The sequence below is a fragment of the Poecilia reticulata genome, linkage group LG9 (genome assembly GCF_000633615.1).
Source record: "Poecilia reticulata strain Guanapo linkage group LG9, Guppy_female_1.0+MT, whole genome shotgun sequence".
Lineage (NCBI taxonomy): Eukaryota > Metazoa > Chordata > Actinopteri > Cyprinodontiformes > Poeciliidae > Poecilia > Poecilia reticulata.
The window spans coordinates 10,681,367-10,701,938 of NC_024339.1; the positions used below are offsets into that span (position 1 = coordinate 10,681,367).

At 39.6% G+C, this 20,572-nt stretch overlaps 1 protein-coding gene across 2 annotated transcripts in view; it reads left to right on the forward strand.

The window, feature by feature from the left end:
- The window catches only part of kremen1 (kringle containing transmembrane protein 1), a 75,822-nt gene that overhangs the window by 12,531 nt on the left and 42,719 nt on the right, over nucleotides 1-20,572 (forward strand). The gene's annotated exons all lie outside the window — the stretch shown is intronic.

Here is a 20,572-nt window from a genome sequence, read left to right on the forward strand (position 1 = left end):
ACCATCAGTAATCTTCACTCATCACCTGCTGCGCCTCCTAATCGTCATGTGTTTCACATCATGTGTTGATTTTTCACTGTTCAGCGTCGGATTCTCTGTATTTATGCCATAATTCACATCTAGTTCGTCTCTCCGTTTTATGTCCCACTTCTCTTGTTTCAGAGTTTTGCGCAATGTGCGCGTTGTTTTTTTTTTTTTTTTTTTAACTCCCTATGGTGCGCAGCGTTCGGGAAACGTATCGATGGGGAAAAGGCAGACTGACATAAACCTTTTAAAACAACGGAAACAATTKCGGTATTCTGATTGTTGAAATTTAAAAGTGCTGTGGTACCGTTGTTTTATCACACCCGTTTCATGTCGGACCACTTACAGCACCGGTGTTAACGCTATAAAATGAACGCTCTCTATCGTGGTATCACCCGTGGAGGGATTTCTTTATTTAAATGGGTTCATTTTTCAGAGGGATACAAAGTCAGGGTATCGTGATTTTAGTAATTACATGTTTATAAGAGTGATTTTCTGTTGTCCTTATATGGAAGCATGCATCCTTCAAACGGAAATAAATCACTTTTTAATATAAGCTTCTGCTTTGACATGATCACAGAACTGCCCAAACATATGTACAAAAATACCAGACAAAGTGAATCACAGCAACGTCATCAGCCGGTGTAACGCTGAACGGATGCGGTGAAGCTACCAGTAGCAGTAGAGCGGAGCTGCACCAAGAAGCTACAAACACTGAATAGAAGAAGAGCTGCAACCGATACAGTTGCAGCCAAGCATAGTTTAATGTTACACAATACAGTTTTACCAAGTTGCTCAAAGACTAAACTGGCATTGTTGTGCATATAAGGTGTAAAGTTTACCTTCGACCAAACGCCCCCCAAAGGCATCCCAGTGCGCCCCTTTTGTAAAGATGTCCACCAGCGCCCCCTGCCGTCCTCTGAACGCCCCCCGGGGGGCGGTACCGCCCACGTTGAGAACCGCTACTCTAGAAGATTATGTATATTTCATATGTTCTGCAAATCATCCAGGGTCAAAATAATACAGTGATGTTCAAATATATAGACACACCTCCATTAATATTTTGGTAAAGGGGTTGGATAATGATTGCTGACAAAAATTGTACAGTTAATTTAAAATAGTTTTTCTGGTCAAATATTCAGCAAAAATGTTGCCAGAAGCCTTTTGATCCCTTAGAAATTACTGATTTTATTGCCGACTTTCTATGAAATGTTTATCCAAACACTAGTGGAGGCATTTAGTTGAGCACCGTTTACCTTGTGTTGATAAAAGAAAACTCACAACAAATATAAACTTCTCTGGAATTTTTTTTATAGGGGCAGTATTATGTAAATTGAACTTTTTTGAGTTTTACATAATGTTCTAAGCATTATTGCCTCATCAAAAACACACCTAGAGTATAGCTTTGATTCTTTTATGCATATTTAATATTGGCATCTTCTGAGCATATTATACAAACTTCTTTTCAGTGCAAAACTTCTTAAAACGGTGTTAAAAGCTTATGGAGGAGTGTTGTGATGACATACTGAAGAGCAGGAGCTTCTAAAAGAGACAGAGCCCAAATTTTAAGGTACCACAATGCAAAGTCAAATTTCTTATAAGTCATATTTGATGCATACAGCACTTTTATAACAATAGTTACTTGATTGTGCTATGAAATGGGACTATGTGCATGGAAAATACAAAATACTGCCCCTTTAAATAAATCATAAAAAGACCCAAACTAGAGTGGCATCGATGCTGATGATCCGTATGTAAACCTGCGACCAGCCCTGAACATACCAAGGCGTGACAGATGTGACGGTCTGGAAAAGTACAGAGGGTCCCAGTAGAAAGTGTTTAACTTTGGTCCCTGATCCACAGAGGCGGTCCAGCCAGACAGCGTGGAATTAAACTGTCAGACTGCAGCAGGCTGTACACAACTGTCAGGCTTGAAAGAGATAAACAATGCTTAGGTGGGAGAGTGCAATTCATGTGGTCACAACGCCGGTTTGTGTGGTTTTTGCAGCTCTAAGGTCAGACAGTGTTTTGTTGAATCCATTGCTTTATACATCCGGTGCTTTCCACAACTCTCTACAATCCAAAGTGTTCAGATTTCTGCTCTTCCATGCTGCATCCAAGTTGCTTCTCTTTTTCCATCTGAATACTGATATGCATAAGTTGTGTTTCCGTGGCCTCTTCATGCACACTGACATTTGCATGAGGAGACCCACTCCAGTCGGTGCCAAATTGACATTCTCTTTGCCGGTTTCGCTGGTGCTCCCTGCAGCGGTCTGAGTCTATTAGCTGAAAATGCACTCCAGGGTGAGAGGGTAAATCAAATACTCAGAGAGCTAAAATGAAGTAGCATGAAGACTAATCTTCTTCCCTGGATGCCATTAAGTCTAAAACAAATGCTTGTTTTTATTATCAAAACTCAATTTAAATCCCAGACAATGGAGTTTTAAGCAAGGTTTGCTGCCTCAGGGGAGGAAGCGGCTCATGCATGAAAACATCGCACAAAAAAAAAAAAAAACGGCTTTCTGTACAACAAAATTAAGCATTACTATCCCGTAAAACTTCTCAAAGGCTGATATATTATTTTTTTCCAAGTAAAACCAAACCAGAAAACAATTAGAAGTTGTTTGGTTTTGTTTTGATTCAGGCTCTGAATCACTCAGAATCTTTTTTTGTCTTTCTGATCACATTACTGATAAAGCTTTGGAGGCGGTACAATCAGTGATTGGTTGAGTGAGTGTGTTAGTAAACAGTTTGAAGTTACAAAGCAACCAAGTATTTTTGTCATCTCACTTTCAGTTTGGACTTTTTCATGATCAAAAACTATGAGATTGAATCTCCCAAACCAACAGAAGGCCCCTGAAAGTGTTTACATTTTTAGACAGGACATTGATCTCCAAAAATTGTCTTTAGTTTGCCTATGAAAACTGACTTCTAAAATGGTCTCTGCCAGTTTTTGTAAACTCTGCAAAAACTGAGAGTTTTTGCATTTTAAAAAATGCAAAAACTTCCTATTTAAAAAAATATTTAAAAAAATATTTTTTAAATATTTAAAACATTTAAAGAAATGTTTTAAATATTCAAATAAATGGGAGATGTCCTACTCATAGACATATTATTTTTATTGTAGTTATTTAGCTTCTCTATTCAGCTGATTGAGCCAGCATTTTGTTTCTAGTCTTATTTTGAAGTAAGACAGGAAGTAGTTCTTGAAATTAACAGAAAAAATGAGCAGGTTAGACGTTTGTCACAAACATTAGTAAATTTAGCCTCTTCTTCTGCACTTCTAATCAAGACTAACAGGCTGTTTGACAGTTTTCAGGAAATCTGGATTGCATATTTTCACTTTTAGTTCAAAATCAACTATTTTTGGGAATGTTTGATTCAGATATTTTGAACTAAGAATCAAAAACAGACATAAGCTGCCTTGTTTTGTCCACAAAACATATGGCTACTTAACCAGTAAAGAATCATCCACCACTTAAAATAGTTTCTCTGCATCTATTCTAGGTACATTTCAGGTACCTAGAATAGAATAACAGCTGAAATATAAATCATTTTAGTTAAAGGCCGTAGTTGCAAATGGTTCCTACCTCGGTTTTCTAAGTAATCTAGACTTCATTTCCTCTCTCGTTTAGATCAAAACTCAACTTAATTAGCAGATGAAGGAATTTTCCAAGGTTTGAGGCCCCAAAGGAGGAAACAGCTAGCATATAAAAACACTGCGCAAACTATAGCCTTCTGTAGAAGATAATTAAGTTTTGCTTTGCCATATAAGTCCCCACTGTCGATGCTTTCTCCCAAGGAAAACTGAGGAAGAACTGGAAGCTGGTTTGATGTGTTTAGCATTAGCCCAAGAATCGTCCCAGCATCCAGTTTCTCTTTCTGATCAAATTATTGATATATTCTTTGAAAGTAGTATTTTTTCTTTGATTCACCTCGTTCCAAAGATTTTACCAGTAATTGGTTGAGTGGTTTAGTAAATATTCCCAATGAAGATGAAGTTTCAAAGCAACCAATAATTTTGTGCTGTAACATTTAGTTTGGACTGTTGAGGATCAAAACCAAAGAATGTAACAGGAGAATATTGAATTGCTACTGTGTGAGGCATGACCCATCTGACGAACTTTACTTTCTTTTTATACAAGCGTTTTATTTGGGCAGGAGCCCACTGAAACTGCAGCGGAGAAAGTCAACCACTTTAAATAAATGGAGAGTAATCTGCTGTTCGGCTCCAGGGTCTGGTTTGCATCCAGCTGCAACAGCTTGTGGCTGAAGAGGCAAATTGTCGCCTTTCCTGCTTGTTGAAACGCCCGCAGATGGGGCTGAGCGGGTGGACACGGCAAAGTGGACAGAGCAAACATTTGGACAAGTGAAGGAGGCAGGCCTGGCGAAGTGGACAGCAAACGGAGGAACAAAGCCAGCAATGGACAGAGCAAAGAGGCCGTGACAGGGAAAGGCTTGGTGCATCAGGGAACACAGAACACGTTTCCCCGAGGTCTTTCTTTCAAGAATATGCAAATAAACATCCATTAAGTCGAGCTGTGATGCTTAGGCAGCAGTAAAATGTGGTTAGAGTGCACAGGAACATTTCAGTCGGTCATTTCCAGAAACAGCCATTGTCCCTGACGTTGTGGAGCCTGTCATATCCTATTGCAACATGAGGCACTTTGAAAGAGACCTTAAGTCAAAGGGATGTAACCCAAGTCGTAAAGGGGCCCTGATTTAGTTGTCTGTCCTGTGTCTAAGGTGAGTGCGGCTCTCGGAGGTGAACACAAAGTGGGCCGTCTCTGCCACAGCCTATGTGGCACCAACCCACGGTCCACGCCAACCCGAGTGTTGGTCACACTCGGCCGATGCCATGAAACTGAATCTACCAGCCCTGAATGGATCCCCCCCACCCTCCGCTCGTAATGGATCCCAGTGAGATGCCCCCTGTGTTTTAGCACAACCATCTGGTTCCCAGTTCTGCTGCTCTTCCCAGAGCCGCACAAACCACGATGAAAAACGATCGCCGTCCCAGTCGGGATCGGGAACCAGAGAAAGGGCTCTTTAAAAGGGGGTCTTCTGTTAAACACTGCGGTCCCCTCTTCAGCAGCTTATTGTGCTGCTAGGATTGTGTTTGCAGAATTGCTCTCAGTTGCGGTTTATCTGACAACCTTTTGTTGTTTCATGCATTAGCAGCGGTGCTCTGACCAACTCAGGGAGTATGGGTTACATAAGGAAAAAATTGGGGGATTGTTCTAAAATCAACAAGAATTAGCCCAAAAAATAACTTAACTGATGTGCTGTAGATTTTCTTCATCATGTATCTGAGTTTAAAGAGGAGAAAAATCAATGTAAACATGCCAAAGAGCGAAATTAAACAGGCCAGTGCCTCCATCTATAGTTTATAACGATAGACGAAACAAACCCACTGGGGCCCTTTCCCCCCATGTTTACCACTCTCTCCAAACAAAAACGCTGGAGAGTCATTGAACGCAGATGGGTGCATGTTTGCGCTCCACACATGGAGTCTGTTTATCCGTCAATGCAAACAAGAAGTAAAAGTTGCTGAAACCTCTGGATTTGATACGCATTAGAACCGCTTTTTGTTGATGTCCACCACCCCAGTGCAAACTCCCATATTCAGTGTACCGTCAGTGATTCACGGAGCATAAATGACTTCCCGTGTTTTAGTTATGCTTAAACACAACATGCAGGCTTAAGCCTCAGCTGGGTGATCAGCTTAGACCCAATTTCCAGTAAGCAAAGGAGAGCGGTTAATGAGAAAAGGATTTAAAGCTGTGACTGAGGTTTCGAATTGTAAGTTTGGTTTACCGCTTGACTTTGGTGCATCGCTTTACCCACTTTGATGTTAACCTTTACCTTTTCAACTCCACCTTCATAAAGTAACCTGTGTAACCCAGAGTTTAACCATCCCAAATGGGAGGAAACTACATTTATACCTGCTAAATTTAAAACATCCTTTCTTTACTTTGCCTTTTCTTTAACATGTGTGAGCATTTGAATTGTTTTAAAGGATTTGATCTCCACTCTCCTTAAAATCAGATCTACTAGTCGGGTATGTGTGTACATAACGCTGATGTAAGTCCACCGCAATCCAGAGATGGTTTACAGGAAGCTGTCAGATCTCGTCAAAATTGCTTTAAAGAACATTTGCAACTTTTCATGAAGTGAACTCTTCTTATAACAGATGAGTCATTAGGAAAACAGCTCAAACTTGATTTTATTTATTCTAAGTATTTGTATAGAAATATAAGAGGTCTACAATTTTGAACATATGTAAGATATCAGATAGATAAGACTCAAAGACACATTATTCTTATTTATTAGATGAAAAAGAAGTTATAATTTTACTGTTTTGCTATAAAGTTGTTAGTCGTTAAATCCTTGAATCGTTTCACATTCTTAACACAAACTTTAATGTATTTTATAAGAATTTTATTTGAAAGACCAACTTAAAGTAGCTTATAATTGTGAAGTTGAAGTGAAATGTTTTATAAATTGTTTACATTCTGGTTCGTACTTTGTAGAACTAACTTTGCACATCCAGGCTAACTTCTGCACAGTCTTGTTCTCGGAATGGCATGCTTTAAATGTGAGATATTTAGAACATGCATTTAAATGTCTCTGCTGCAGCACAGCTAATTCAACTGGCTTTACTGTCTCAGCTTGTTACCGAGTTCTGCAGAGATCTTAGTTCAAACCGTTTGTTTGATTTATGTGTGCAACGTATCAAACATGCAGGACACCTGCGCTTGAGTGTTGGCTTTGGACAGCACTGATTTAGGGAGTCTGTGAACAGGAATTTTCAAGTTTTCCCACAGATTTTTATTGGGGATTTAGATCTGGGCTTTAACTGGACCTTTCTAACACATGAACAGCCCATTGTAGCTCAAACTGCATGTTTAGTGTTGTCTTGCTGGAAGGTAGAAATCTCTGCTGACTGGCATTTCAGCCCCTGCTGGAGAAAAGCATTCCCTCAGCATGATGCAGCCATTACCAGGCTTCATGGTGTGTATGGCGTTTTCCTGGTGATTCTTGGCTGCTGCTTTGATTGATATAACTAACTGTAACTGTGCTATACGTCTTTTTTGTTTCAGTACATTCTTTTCATATCTTCAGTTATATAAAAACATGAAAATAAATAATTTTTCTTCCATTTGGCTGTTCTATCTACTACCTAACATCCCAATAAAATACAACAAAATATGAAAAAATTCAAAGTGGTATGTTTATCTTTCAATGCTGACAGATGACAGCCGGCAGCTAGAACCATTGTGCTCTAATGGCACTCATTAAATATTTATTAGTCATTATAATAAGTTGCTGTTAATGGTAAAAAAGTACAAAAGAAACTACCTCTGTATCCTCTTTGAAAATTTCTCAGAGTCTTAAACAGAGTAGAGTTTCTCATTCTCCTTTGCTGCTACTGATTTACTCGTTTTCCAAATTAAATTTTGGTGTAATGTTTGTCTGCTGGCATGATAAATCTCCACAACAGGAAATGACTGATTAAACCAGTATGCAGCAAAATATAAAAAAGCAGCAAATGAGTCAAAGCTGGTTAGTTCTTACAAAAAGATGAAAACAAGATGAAGAACAAGGCACAATGAAATGATAGCGCAGTTTACTGGGATAATGGTCATTATTTTCAAAGAGCAGAGGGGAAAAGAAAAAAAAAGATCATATCCTTAAAATGTTTGGTGCTGCTTTGAAGAGGCTGCTGGTTCTCTTATCGAATGTCACGCTTTTGCTATGGTTCACTATAGGGAAAGATAAGCTATCTGTTTTAATAACTGTGTCTGTTAAAGTAAACAGCAGAGTTAACTGTGCTTTGATTGTGCCGCAGTGTGGGACTTTTAGATTGTTTTCATTTCATTTTAGCATTAACAGGCTCAGTCACATCCATTCTGCTGCTCAGAACCTGAACTCCTTATTTACCTCATCTTTCCTGGACCCTGTAATCACACAGGCACACCGAGAGCCGCATGGCTGGTGGCTGGGAGGTGAGGTGGGGTCTGCGTGGTTCCACACACAACTCCCCCTGCAAGAGGACTCACAGAACTACACCTCAAACTACAGCATGTATAATTTACATTCCCCAGATGCCGGTGAACCTGAACACAAACAGGATGATAAAAAACAGGTGTGTTTGGTGGCGAACCCTTCCCTTGATCATTAGGTGTTCTGTTCGGCGCAGCTCCAGGCTCAACGTGAGGGGCAGCAGGGCAAAAATTATATGAACACCACTATGTCTGAATGCATGGTTATGTGAATAATAAAACACATATAAAATACTGTATAACACCAGATTGTCCAGTAGACTTCGTTTGATTGAAGAGCAAAATTGCACATATATTAAATTTCCAGCTGGTGCGGTTTGCTTTCACTCTACACTGTTGAACGAACTAAACCCTTCGAAAAACCTGTTTCCCTCCTTGCCTGTGGTGGCGCTGCACCAGAAACTACTGAAGGAAACGACATGAAAACCTCAGAAGAAAACAGCGCAACTTCCTTCTTTACGAAATGCAAACAAAATGGAGGAGCGTGAGAGTTTAGGAGTTGTAGGATTTTTTTTCAGTACAGTCTTTGGTAAAAGACAACGTATCATTTTTCCTGCTAGTGTTGGAAACGTGTCTTTCATTTGGTTGTATTTACCCAGAATTCCTTGCACTATTGTTCCCATGTTTTGCACACTGTGTTTGTAAATGAATCATGATTGCATGTAACTTTAACCAGTTAAACTTACACTGCACACTGGGCTCATCAGCCATTCCAAATGAATCAGATAAATATTTTTATCTCCTCCACTTATTTACAGTTGTCACCTCTTAAATCCATTTATTCTCCAGTACAACTGATTAAATAAAAAATGCAATGCGACTGGTGTAATTTCAAGCAAATCACATTGTTCTCCACGCACAGCTTCAGTAATTTGTTGTTATTAACTGTGAAACAATTCGTATTAAATGTGGAATCTGTAAATGATCAATCTAAAACCGGATGTTAGTGGTATAAATTCTGCTTAATGCCTCATACGGTTTTGGTCCGGCTCTGGGCGGAATTTTTTGAAATTACAGAGCGAACCATACCGGATGCACTGTTCACATGATGGAGCCACAAATTGATTATTGCTTTTACGAAACCAGCGTTTGTGAAGCAAGTGGTGAGGAAACTGACAGACTTGTGAGCTCTCACACTCACACACCCTCAGAGGGGCCATATCAGTGCAACGATGAGTGGTGAGAATGGCATCGCGGCGGTGGCGGCATCGGCCTTACCAGCAGGGAAACAAAGGAAGCCAGTGTTGCATGTGTGTGTGTGACCTTCCTTCCCTCCACATCGGATCCGTCTTAAAATACTGCGGCTTGTGCGCTGGTGAAAATTGCTCCCTTTCCTTCTTACTGTGGGCACGTTTGTAGGCAACTATGGGAGTTTAAAGGGGGAAAAAGAAGGAATGAGCTAGAATGATGTGGGTAGGAGTGAATATTAACGCGTGTTTTGTCACTGTTTGTGTTTATCTAAGAATCTGACATCGTAAGCTAACGGGGCGATCATCTTACCGTCCACCTACAGGCAACCCTGCAACAACACACAAGTATTTTTGGTCTGGTTTCTATTGTAAATATGTTAATACTCTTGAAATGAGGCAAAACTAAGTAACAAGTACATTTTCAGCAAGACATTGAAGTCAATAATTCCTCAGTATTGATGAAAAAGAACTAGTTTTCCCATGTTACAAGCGAATCGGGTTCTTTTTCATCAAAATTATGGAATTATTAACTAAAAACAAGCCCCTTTATCTTACTTGTAAGTTAGTTTTCAAGTGTATTAAGATATCTACTCTAGAAACTAGACCAAAAATACTTAGTAAGATTATGTGCTTTTGCAGCAAAATAAAAGAAAGAAGAGTGACCTTGAAACGCCCTCGTAGGAAAGCCATTCGGAGGAATGGGCCATCATGACTTGTATCACAATTCGTAGCTCGTGTGGTTATGAAAGGATGCCTACAATGAGGAACCCATATGTGTATGTGTTATTTCCCCTGCAGAAGACATGCATTAGCAGGACATGGTTTTGCTCTCCCAGGCATTGCTTCACTTGCTTGTTTGCTGTGGAAGGGCCCCAACGCGCAGCTGCGCCACAGAGCTCCTCTGGAATGAGATCTGTCCCTTGAAGCTCAGACCCCTGGCGTTGGGGTCTGTGTTGTTGATAATTTTACAAGTCTGGGCTTCGTTACCCCCGTCGATAATATACGGGGAAATGTGAAATAAAGTGTTCACTTCAGCGGAGCTGTGTACAAGAGGGAGAAAATTGAAGCCTGGGTTAACAATCTGCGGTGTCATAAAACCCGTCTTTGTCCCACCCTGACTCCCTCTGTGTTTCCCTTCTCTCCGTTTTCTTCTTTCTTCCATCTCGCTCCATTTCCCGCCTCTTTCCATCATTCTGTCTTTCACAATCCGCACTGTTCTCTAACTGGCTGTTGGGTTTATGATGGATGGATCCCAGATGCTCAAATCAGGGCACCTTGAAAACTTCTGAGCTGAAAGGCTTCAAGTCATCTCAGTGATTTTTTTCTTTTTCTTTTTGCCTCATCTGGGGATGCGAAGCTTAACCGTTTCATAACTATGAAGGAGGGAAGCAGTCGTGGCTATGGATGCCTGCCAGAAAGTTTTTAAAGAGGATGCTGATAATCTAAACCAAAAGGGATGACTGAGTTTTTTGTTTTTCTGTTAGTCATTACATACATATAGAAGGCAAGGAATAAGTTTGCTTTTAAATAAAGGCACTATAAAGCTGATACAGATATCTCAGGTTTAGAATTGGCCGATACAAATCGGCCAATTCTAACAGCTGAGTTGTCTGAAAACATTTATTTTTTTAAAACATGAACATCAATGTACTGAATTACACATTTATGTGATAACTCTGCACCAATACACCAATGGCTTGTCAAACATTGGTAACGACTTTAATTTGTTAAGCCAGTGTAATTAGCAGTACAACAGCCAATGTAAAATAAATAATAAAGAGATTAAACAACAGGTGGCCCACCTGGGTCAAACACGTAAAAACTGCAACAAATTTTCTTTAAAAGTGAAATTAGAAAACCTAAATATAATGTAAAACACATAATAAAGCAGGGTTTCGCTCAGACCACAAAATATAGAATTAGACTGAATAGATCTGCCTTTTTGGATCGGGCACATTGTCACTGATAGCTGATTTGGATTGTTTTCAATATCGGGACAATACAGATGTTAATATCGGATCGTTGCATCTCTAGTAAAGTAAAGTAGATGGATTGGTAGTGATAGTGGTAGATTGATACTGGTTGGTTATATAAAGTTTCTTTGTATAGCACATTTCAGCAACAAGACAGTTCAAAGTTCTTTATTCCATATTTGGAATTGATCAATGTTTTAGGCATTAATAGTCAGGTGGGTTTATACCTTAATTTAAAAAAATTCAGCCTTTCGTCTTTGAAGTTTTCTTGAAGTTTGTTCCAGTTTTTATGAGCAATACAAAAACTTTACCTAAGCATGGATAAATAAATTAATCACCTAAAATATACTCACCTTTCATATATAGATCTATTTAATAAACAAGACAGTTCAGAAACAGTTATTTATTATGTTTTGGCACTCTTCACTCTCCGTTGTCTTTGTCCATACAGGCTGCATGATGGAAATTTTTTTATTTTTTTTAACTGTCTTTTTCAGACTTCAGTATATCTTGATGCTAATAACAAACCTGTGCATAAATTACATTATTTTTGCCCCTGTGAATAACAGAAGCCAGACGAACCCAATTTGTTTATTGTTCATACTCTAGAAGATATTTTTACAGCTCAGAGGCACATCTGTCACATTGGCAGATTTTTCACTGAGCAAAAAGCTTCATTCTACTGAAATACTTGTAATTCCTTCCCTTGCTTCATTCTAATTTATTGCGTGACATCAGCTCTGCATATTGCATTGTCTGCTCAGCAGAAACGACCAGCCTTACTCCTTACAGTCCCAGCGTTTCTGAGGCTGCACAGGTCTTTGTTTGCTCTGAGTGTCGGAGCTGGTTTAGAGCAGGTTCAGTGGCATGCGTTACAGGAGATTTATCTTTCTGTTTATTCAACCTTTTGCTCTTTGTCATCTGGATGTGTGCGCACGGGGAACAAAGAAACCCTTTTTGCATTTCCATTTTTATTGAATCTCTTCACAAAGAAGCAGGAACAGCACCACAAAGTCACAAGATAGAAAAAGTGCTGAAGCTTTGAAGTTTGGAAGCATGACCTCTTTTTTTTTTTTTGCTTGTGCTGTGTGTTACTCAACGAGATGCCACAAATAGATAAAGCGACACGTCACCTCATCCACCCTCATGTCAGGTTGGTCAGCGGGTGCCTAGTGTCAACATTCTGCCAGCAGCTTTTTCTCTGAAGCATGTCAGCAAGTCTTCTGATGCCCTTTATGTCCTTTGTCAGAACCTGCAATCCATCAGTTACTGAATTACTGCCAAGGAAAACCTTAAATCGTCCCTCCTCGTTACAGAGCCTGCACCTAACCTCACTCTGTGTTTCGTCTGATACCATTTTGGCGACTCCAGGAAATCCTGTTTTATTTATTTTATAAAAATCATTTAAGATCCAACTGTGGGGGAAGTGAAAATCCTAAAAACAAAAAAGTTTTACACTCTATTTTTGTTAAGCGCAGCTTCAAACAGAGGGGACTTCGGCTGTGGTTTCAACCCACCATCGGCTCCAGCAGATTAAGCTCTTTCCATTACCGAGCTAAATAATAGGGGCCGTGCAAAAACGAGATGGGGCCGCGTTTTATAGGTGCTACCCTGCAACTCTGGCAAGGAGCAGTGTGGGTCTGTGGCCGCTGTGGCGGTGAACTCACAGGGTGGTGCAGCAGAGGGTTTTCTGCAGGAAGAATTGCGGTGATGAAGGCTATTTTGGGGGCCTCAGTGAAGTCTCGGTTTATTTTGGGCGACAACAAATGCGACAAAAGAGGAAAATGAAAAGAACTTTGATATTTCATCACCTGGATTTCAGGAACTGAAGAACCTCCGACTCTTTTTGTCTTTGCACTTTCATTGACCTTCTTGCAGAGGATGCTTTTAAAAGAATGCTGGACGGATAGGGGGTAGATGGGAGAATGTGGGGGCCATTAACTGCAGAATTCCTCCCTCCTCTCTCTGAAGCAACATCCACACTGCAAAAACACAAAATCCTACCAAGTTGGTTTTTACAGCAAATATCTTAATACTCTTGAAATAAGGAAAAAAAATACAAATAATATTTCAGCAAGATGCAGGTACTGTGTGTTAAAGCCGCAGTATGTAACTTTTGTAAATAATATGTTTTAAAATATTTGTTAAAATTGACACCATGTCCTCACAGATTGTAATGAGACAGATAATCTGTGAAAATATCCTCGACCTCTTCGCTGAGCTATTATTGTCATCTGAAGAAATGCAGTGGTCCCAACCAAAAACAACCATCAGAGCTAGAAGGAGGGCCTTAATGCTGTCACTCAAACTCATGCATGTGCTGCTAAATATGCTAATAGCGGTGAAACAACTCGCTGTCATTTATCTGCCATCATCGGTGGCTATGCTAACTAGCCTTAGCATTCACAATATGATCTACTGTAGTAGAAGACAGGAGGCGGGGCTTAGATGTGGCTAAGACCCGCCTCCTGGCTCTGATTGGTTGTTTCTAGTTAGCACTAGGAGAAGGCAGAGAAGCTTTTTTTTCCACCAATCATCTGTCTCATAACATACGGTCACGACATAGCGGCAGTTTCAATAAATACATAAAAAAAAAGAAATTTAATAAAAGTTATACTTAATTTAATATTAATATAAAGTACTAGTTCCAGTGGTAGATTATTTCACTTATAACAAGACATTTTTCCAGTTTTGTAAGTGAAATAATCTGTACGTTTTCATCGATATTAAGGAATTACTGACTCAAAGCAAGCTCCTACAGCTTCCTAAAAAGGTAAGTTAGGTTTTTTCTTATTTTAAGAATACTAAGATAATTGCTCTTGAAACTAGCCTAATTTGGTAAGAGATTGTGTTTTTGCAGTGCAACATCATTAAATTATGCCCCGCTGAACATGCAAATATCTGTGAAACGTGGATAATAAATGTTAAGCTGTACGCTGCCATCCTCTGAGGTCTGATGTGGTTTTGGTGTGGAAACGGATACTGCTTGAGGGGAAAGGGGAACCAGACTTGTGCTGCAGCCAGCTGTGCCCCCCTCCATCACACACACACACACACACACACACACACACACACACACACACACACACACACACACACACACACACACACACACACACACACACCTCTTTGCTCTTAAAGGAACTCTGTAACCTGCTCGCATCTGGCCTGGTTTGGCCTGGCCCTGGCCTCTGTTCTTACTTCGCTGACATTAATGAGCACCACGACAGTAATAGCTACCAGCGCACCGCGGAGAGGAAGCAGATTATTGTGTACGAGTAATCTGCTTCTCTTGTCAACTGTGTTTGTATGCTTTGGAAGGTTTGCAAAAACCCCGTGAGTGCAGCTCTGGTTTTTTTTTTTTACTGTCGCTACGTGTTCAAATATGTTTTTGTCCGAGCTTACGCTCATTTTGTGTAATTTTATTAGAGTGGAAATATCGCTCGTGCACAAAGCCTGTTTTGCTGTCCCTAAAGCCCAAAGCATATAATAAAGATGGAAGGGAGCTGTTTATGTCAGCCCTCTGTTAGAGAGGAAGCAGTTGTCTGTAATTATCGCTGCTTTTCATTCCTCGTAGCTAACACAACAGATAGCGCTCTGGCACTTATCTGACCTGACAACGTGTTTAACAGAAACAATTTGTTTGTTAACTTGTTTATTTCCTGAGATCACATGAACTGAAGCCAAGCCCCCATTCTCTTTCCATCTCACCCCGTTTTTTTTTTTTTTGGAGAATCATTTTGAAGTTGCAATATGGAAGTCATTAGCCGCAAATCCCAGCAAATATAATAACAGGGCGATTAGCTGTCTTCTAGCGATCCTCTGCATGTTTTTCTTGTTTTTCTCATTGCTGGGGCGGTGCTGGAGTTTCTGAGCGCTGGGCTCGGTCGAGGGCGAGTCCTCTTCTTTCCCTTCCTAGATTTCTTTTTCTATTTCTAGATTTGCGCGTATTTTATTGGAGGATTTTATTCCCCCGATTCTCTCCCCCATGTGTTTCATGCGGTCGAGGTTCTGTTTCCCATCTCGGCCTGCGAGGAAACCACAAGAAAGCCAAGACCCATGTGACGAGAGCCCAAAAGTTGCTTGGTGACAAGGGAGAGGGGAGTGATGGGGGCGCAGGGCATGTTCTCAGGGGAGTTGAGCGTAAAGTGGTCACGATCCAATCGGCGGATGATCTCTTCGTTTCTCCGGGTCGTGGATAAACAGCTCTGCTCAAAGGTAAAGCGGAGTGTTTCTCTTTAGCTTGATAGATGTGTGGCTATCCACAGGGATTTTAAATAGTCTATTCATCTTTACGATGACCTCACTTATCTCTCGGTTCTTCTGGAGCTGCCACTTCCCATTCCCACCACAAGCAACCACACATATTTTTTAACGGTGGCAAAAACTCTGCAATATTCGCCGTCTAATCCGGGAAGCCCGGCTTGGCCGCAAACCGGCTGAGGGATTGCCAGCTGCAACCGCTTCCAGACGGGCCATCCTCCTTCCTGAAACTCAGGAGGAAAGTTTCCTGAAGTAGGAGAAAGGAAGGGAGACATTAAAAGTGTCAATCATCTTCTTCTTATGGATTCATCGCATCGAGCAGCTGAGCTCAGTACCTGCTCTCTTTGAAGAGAAGGTATTTGAAGTACATGAGCTCATTTAGGAAGCAACCGGCCGCCCTTTCCTTGTGGCATCGTCTTTAACTCGGGAAGTCATGATTGCTTTCAGGGAGTAGTTACTCATTATTGTGCTTGTGCCGGTGCCAGCCTCTTAGTGGGAGTGTTTCCCCGTCTTTTCGCTCTGCTGTCCTGGCTGCCAGGATCCAGAACAAAATGTAAATATAGTATGAGATCCTCGTACGCTGTGCCTTGCAAAAGGTTTTATGCCCTTCGAGCTGTTATCCATTTTACAACCACAAACTTCACGACATTTCATGTTGATATTTTGTGACAGACCAACAGCGTAGTACATACTTGTGAATTGGAGAGAAAATTATGTATTTTTACGTTTTTTTAATATATATATAAAATATAAGAATGACAAAATTTCCATGCAACAATTTCCTTTAGAAGTTACCTAATTAGTAGGTATGGTCCAGTGGCACTCTTAATATCAATTCAGATCTGTGAAGACCTAACAGGAGCTTCATGAAGACCAACGAATGCATTGCACAAGAAAATATGGTGGAGGTTAAAGAGGAATTAGATAAAAGAAAGTGCCAATAAGATTGTAAAAGACTTGAATCTGGGACAAAGGTTCACCTTTCAATACAGGAATGAACCTGAACATACAGAAAAAGCAACTATGAAACGATTTAGTGTAGGACTGGAATGATTGTGAATAATCATTTATTGAGTGGAATATTAAATTTTTTATCCGATTAATTTCAGAATAATCGATAGAATAATTATTTGTTAGTTGCGGCCACAGGATAGCTCAAAGCATCTTCATGTTTTAAACCGACCTAATCAAAGTCCAGAGCTAACATCCATTTGAGAATTGAAAATCAATGTTCCTTGACCTCTCCGTTCAATTTGACTGAGCTATTTTGCGAAGAACAAAAAGCAGAAATGTCCACCTTTAGCTGTGACAAGATGGTAGAGACCAAAAGGTTACAGATATAATTGAATCCCTTTGAAGACAATGGGTCCTTTCCCTTCCAATTATGCAGAAATTTTGTTGGTCTATTATAAAAGTCCAATAAAATCCACAGTATTTTGTGTTTGTAACATGACAAAAAGGGAAAAAGTTCACAAGCTGTGTATCTTCTGACAGTGTTGTGTTATTTTACAGCATACAATGAACCGTAGTTTCAGTTACCATCACAGCTGAACTGATCATATTACAGCTGTTACATATCATCGTATCACAACATGGTGTTATCTTCAAAATCTTCAATATGGACGTGTTCAGTTCCATCTGCTTACAGGTGCGTCTATTCAGATGTGAGAAGTGTCCATTATTATTATGGCTTGTATGTCCTCTGGGCGTGGGCCTGACTATAACCACCATCCCTCTTATATGTCCCTTATGTCCGCGTTGGAGGGCGTGACTTCAGTTGCTTCTTCGTTAAGTTGTTTTTGTAGCTTTATGGAGTCATGTTCTCCGCCAGCCAATCTCAGGTGGATTTATGATCTGATAGAGGATATCCTTGCATGTCAAGACAACATTAATTTGCGCACAGAGAGATGGGAGACACTTACCAACAATAGAGAGGCATCATAATTGCAGAAACTCGACACCCCAGAGCTCCTCCACTCCAGCCGAGCCCCTGTCAGGCAGACGATGGATGGCTGACGAGCTCGGCGGAGCAACACGGCCAAAGCAACCTTAATTAAAAGCAACTCTGGCTGTCGCACTGAGAATAGTCGGGGCTCCTGACTCGCAGTGATGTGAAGTGTTAGAAGTACTTTGGCGGTTCATGCAAGAAGCTGGAATGCATGTTTGAGTGCAAGCTAGCCACTGTTAATAACACACAGCATTTATTTAGCTTAAAAAGTGAAGTCACACCTTTGATTGTGTCTTTGAGGTGACGCAAAGCAACTGCTTAATGAAGTCATGTTTCACTCAACACAGATCTATGAAAGTATGTGGCTTTTATTTTCTTTAATTTACTTGTAGTTCTGGTTGTGGATAAAGTCTTTGTTTTGCTTTCTCAGCAGTTACCTGGCTTGTCTTCATTTTTCATTACCTGTTCCGTCTTCCTTCTGTTTTAATGTTGCGTGTTTCCATTATTTACACTTGGACTCACCTGTCGGTTGTCAGTCATCCGAATAATTATTACAGCACCTGTCCTTCCCTGACTCTGTGCCAAAAATGTCATTGGCAGTTTCTTTTTTTTTCCATGGAGGTCCCGACTGTCACACAGAGACTTATCTGTGATGGTGTCTGGCCCCGTACATGCTTTCTTATCTTGTTTCGGATCACCACACACACACATGCACACACCGACACACACGCACACAAAACTAGTTTCTAATAATGTTTTCTAACCAGTTGTCATGTTTAGAGAGTAATTATTTTTTTCACATTGCGCCTAAACGTTTGGATAGTTTCTTTTTTACTATAACAAGTACATTTATTTTTGTAAATTGCATTTTCTTCTTATGAATTGTTTCTGGTATTGGGATTTGTTTGATGATTTGTAACTTTTAAGCGTAATAAGTGAGTAAAAACAAAAAGTGAATACTTTATTGTGCTGTATGTTTGTGATACTGATCATCAGGTTTTTGTTTCTCTTTTAGTTTGTTCTTGGCTGTGATAAGTTAGTTCAGTCTCTATCAGACTGCACATTGAAAACAAAAATATCTTGGATTAAAGTACATTTTTTCCTGTACTACACCTTAAAGAAGCAAAACAAAGCGGGAACATCAGAATGAACCCGGGAACAGAAAGTCTCTGAACTGTGCAGGGTTCCCCAAAGAAAAATGTTTGTTTCTGCACTGAAAGGCTGGGATGAGGAAGCTTGAGAGGAGATAAATGCTGAAGTAGAACAGACGATAAAACACAAGAGAGGAAGTTCTGAAACCTTGAAAGAGAATGATAGAGAACGATGGATCACAGCTGGCTCACCAAGGGGACTAATGACTGTCATATTGCAATGCATTAGCTCATACTTGGTCCAAACAGCTTGACTTGATAAAAAGAGGCCGGTTATTGGCTAACCACATACATAGCAACAAGACCCTTGGAGACAAGCCAGACAAGCAAGTATCCTTCTTTCATTCTTAATGTTTGATTGACAGACACTGAGGGTAATTGGTGTTATAATAGAACCATGAACAGCATGCTTCTTTGATTCCATCAGTAATAGCAAGCACATTCAGACAGTTGTCTGAATACATTTTACTCTGTATTTTCAGCAACTTTTGTTTACAACTGTGACAAAGTCTTTACTTGTTGGCACGATCAGTGATCTACATTCATGGAAATTATTAGAGAAATTCAACTTCCTCCTCTTTTCAACCATCTGGATATTTTTGTTGTTCTATATTCTTAATACTAAAGTATTGATATATGTGAATATATTATTTGCATGCCACATTTTAGGGACACCTGTTCAACTGTTTGTCAGCATAAAGAGCAATTCATGCATGTAGTCTTTTTCTCAGCCTGCTGAAATTCAAGTCGACCACCAGAAAGAGAAAGAAATCAGATTTTAGTGATAGCAGGATTGTTGGTCCCCAATGGTCTGCTCTGATTGTTTCAGAAATTGCTGAAACAATCATGTCTGGTTTATAGAGAAAAGTCAGAAAAAGCAAAACTATCCAGGGATCTGCAGGGGATTGGAAAAATAAAATGCCTTCTTGATGTCAGAGAAAAGGCAAAAGGTCCAATACTTGCAATGTGTGTCTAATAAAATGACATGTGAGCTCATACACCAAAAAACAACACAGCCTTTTTTATATATATATAATTCAGAATGAATAACATTTACTTAAAAAGAAGATATAATCCAAATGTATTTTTTATAGCACCATGCTTTAAATATAATTTTCTTAACATTTGTTGGCTAAATAACGTGTCACAATTCATTCAGTCATGTTTTTTCTTCCTGTTTGCAGACAATAACACCAAGATCTTTTCAGTAAACATTCTCTTTTCCTGTGGATTATTGGAAAATGCAGGACAAAATATCCCAAAATCTTGAATTTTAAATATTGTAACTTATGTGCCAACATTTATACATGATCTTATTATTTGAATTGACATTTGATGAGGAAATCACTTCAAATCTTACATTTTTTACTGACTAACCTAATACTATCCCCACATAGATGAAAGATGACTTTACATTTTTACTTTGCCAAATAATTCCTGATTATTAATTATTTGTGTATGGTTTTCCTCTTTAAAATAAAAAATTTAAAAACATGTCTTGCCTCAGATGTGAGGAACGTATCATTTTTTGTGATTTGTAATGATTATTTACTCTAGGGAACAAATATTTAACTGAATCACCTCCCAGAATATTAGTGTAAACTTTGAGCCATAACTTAATTTCAAAACTCTCATTTCTCTTGAGAAATATTATGATATATTGAAAACTTTCTGATATTTTCTCCCTGTAAACTACTAAACCTCACTGTCTACCTGACCGTCTTGTTGTCGTTGGTTTCTTAGGTGTTAGATGCCTCTGTCATTCGTACCAATTATCAGCGCCTGCACCCTGAGTAATCATAACCGTTTCAATGTTTTCTGTTTTAATGTCATCAAAAGAGGAATGTGGTTTTCCTTTTACCAGTTTTAAGTGTTGTAAGAGGAACCCTGTGGGCTCGCAGCGCGGTGATAGCTCATCAACTCCCCATCAGGCTTTGTTTATTTGAATTCCTGTTTT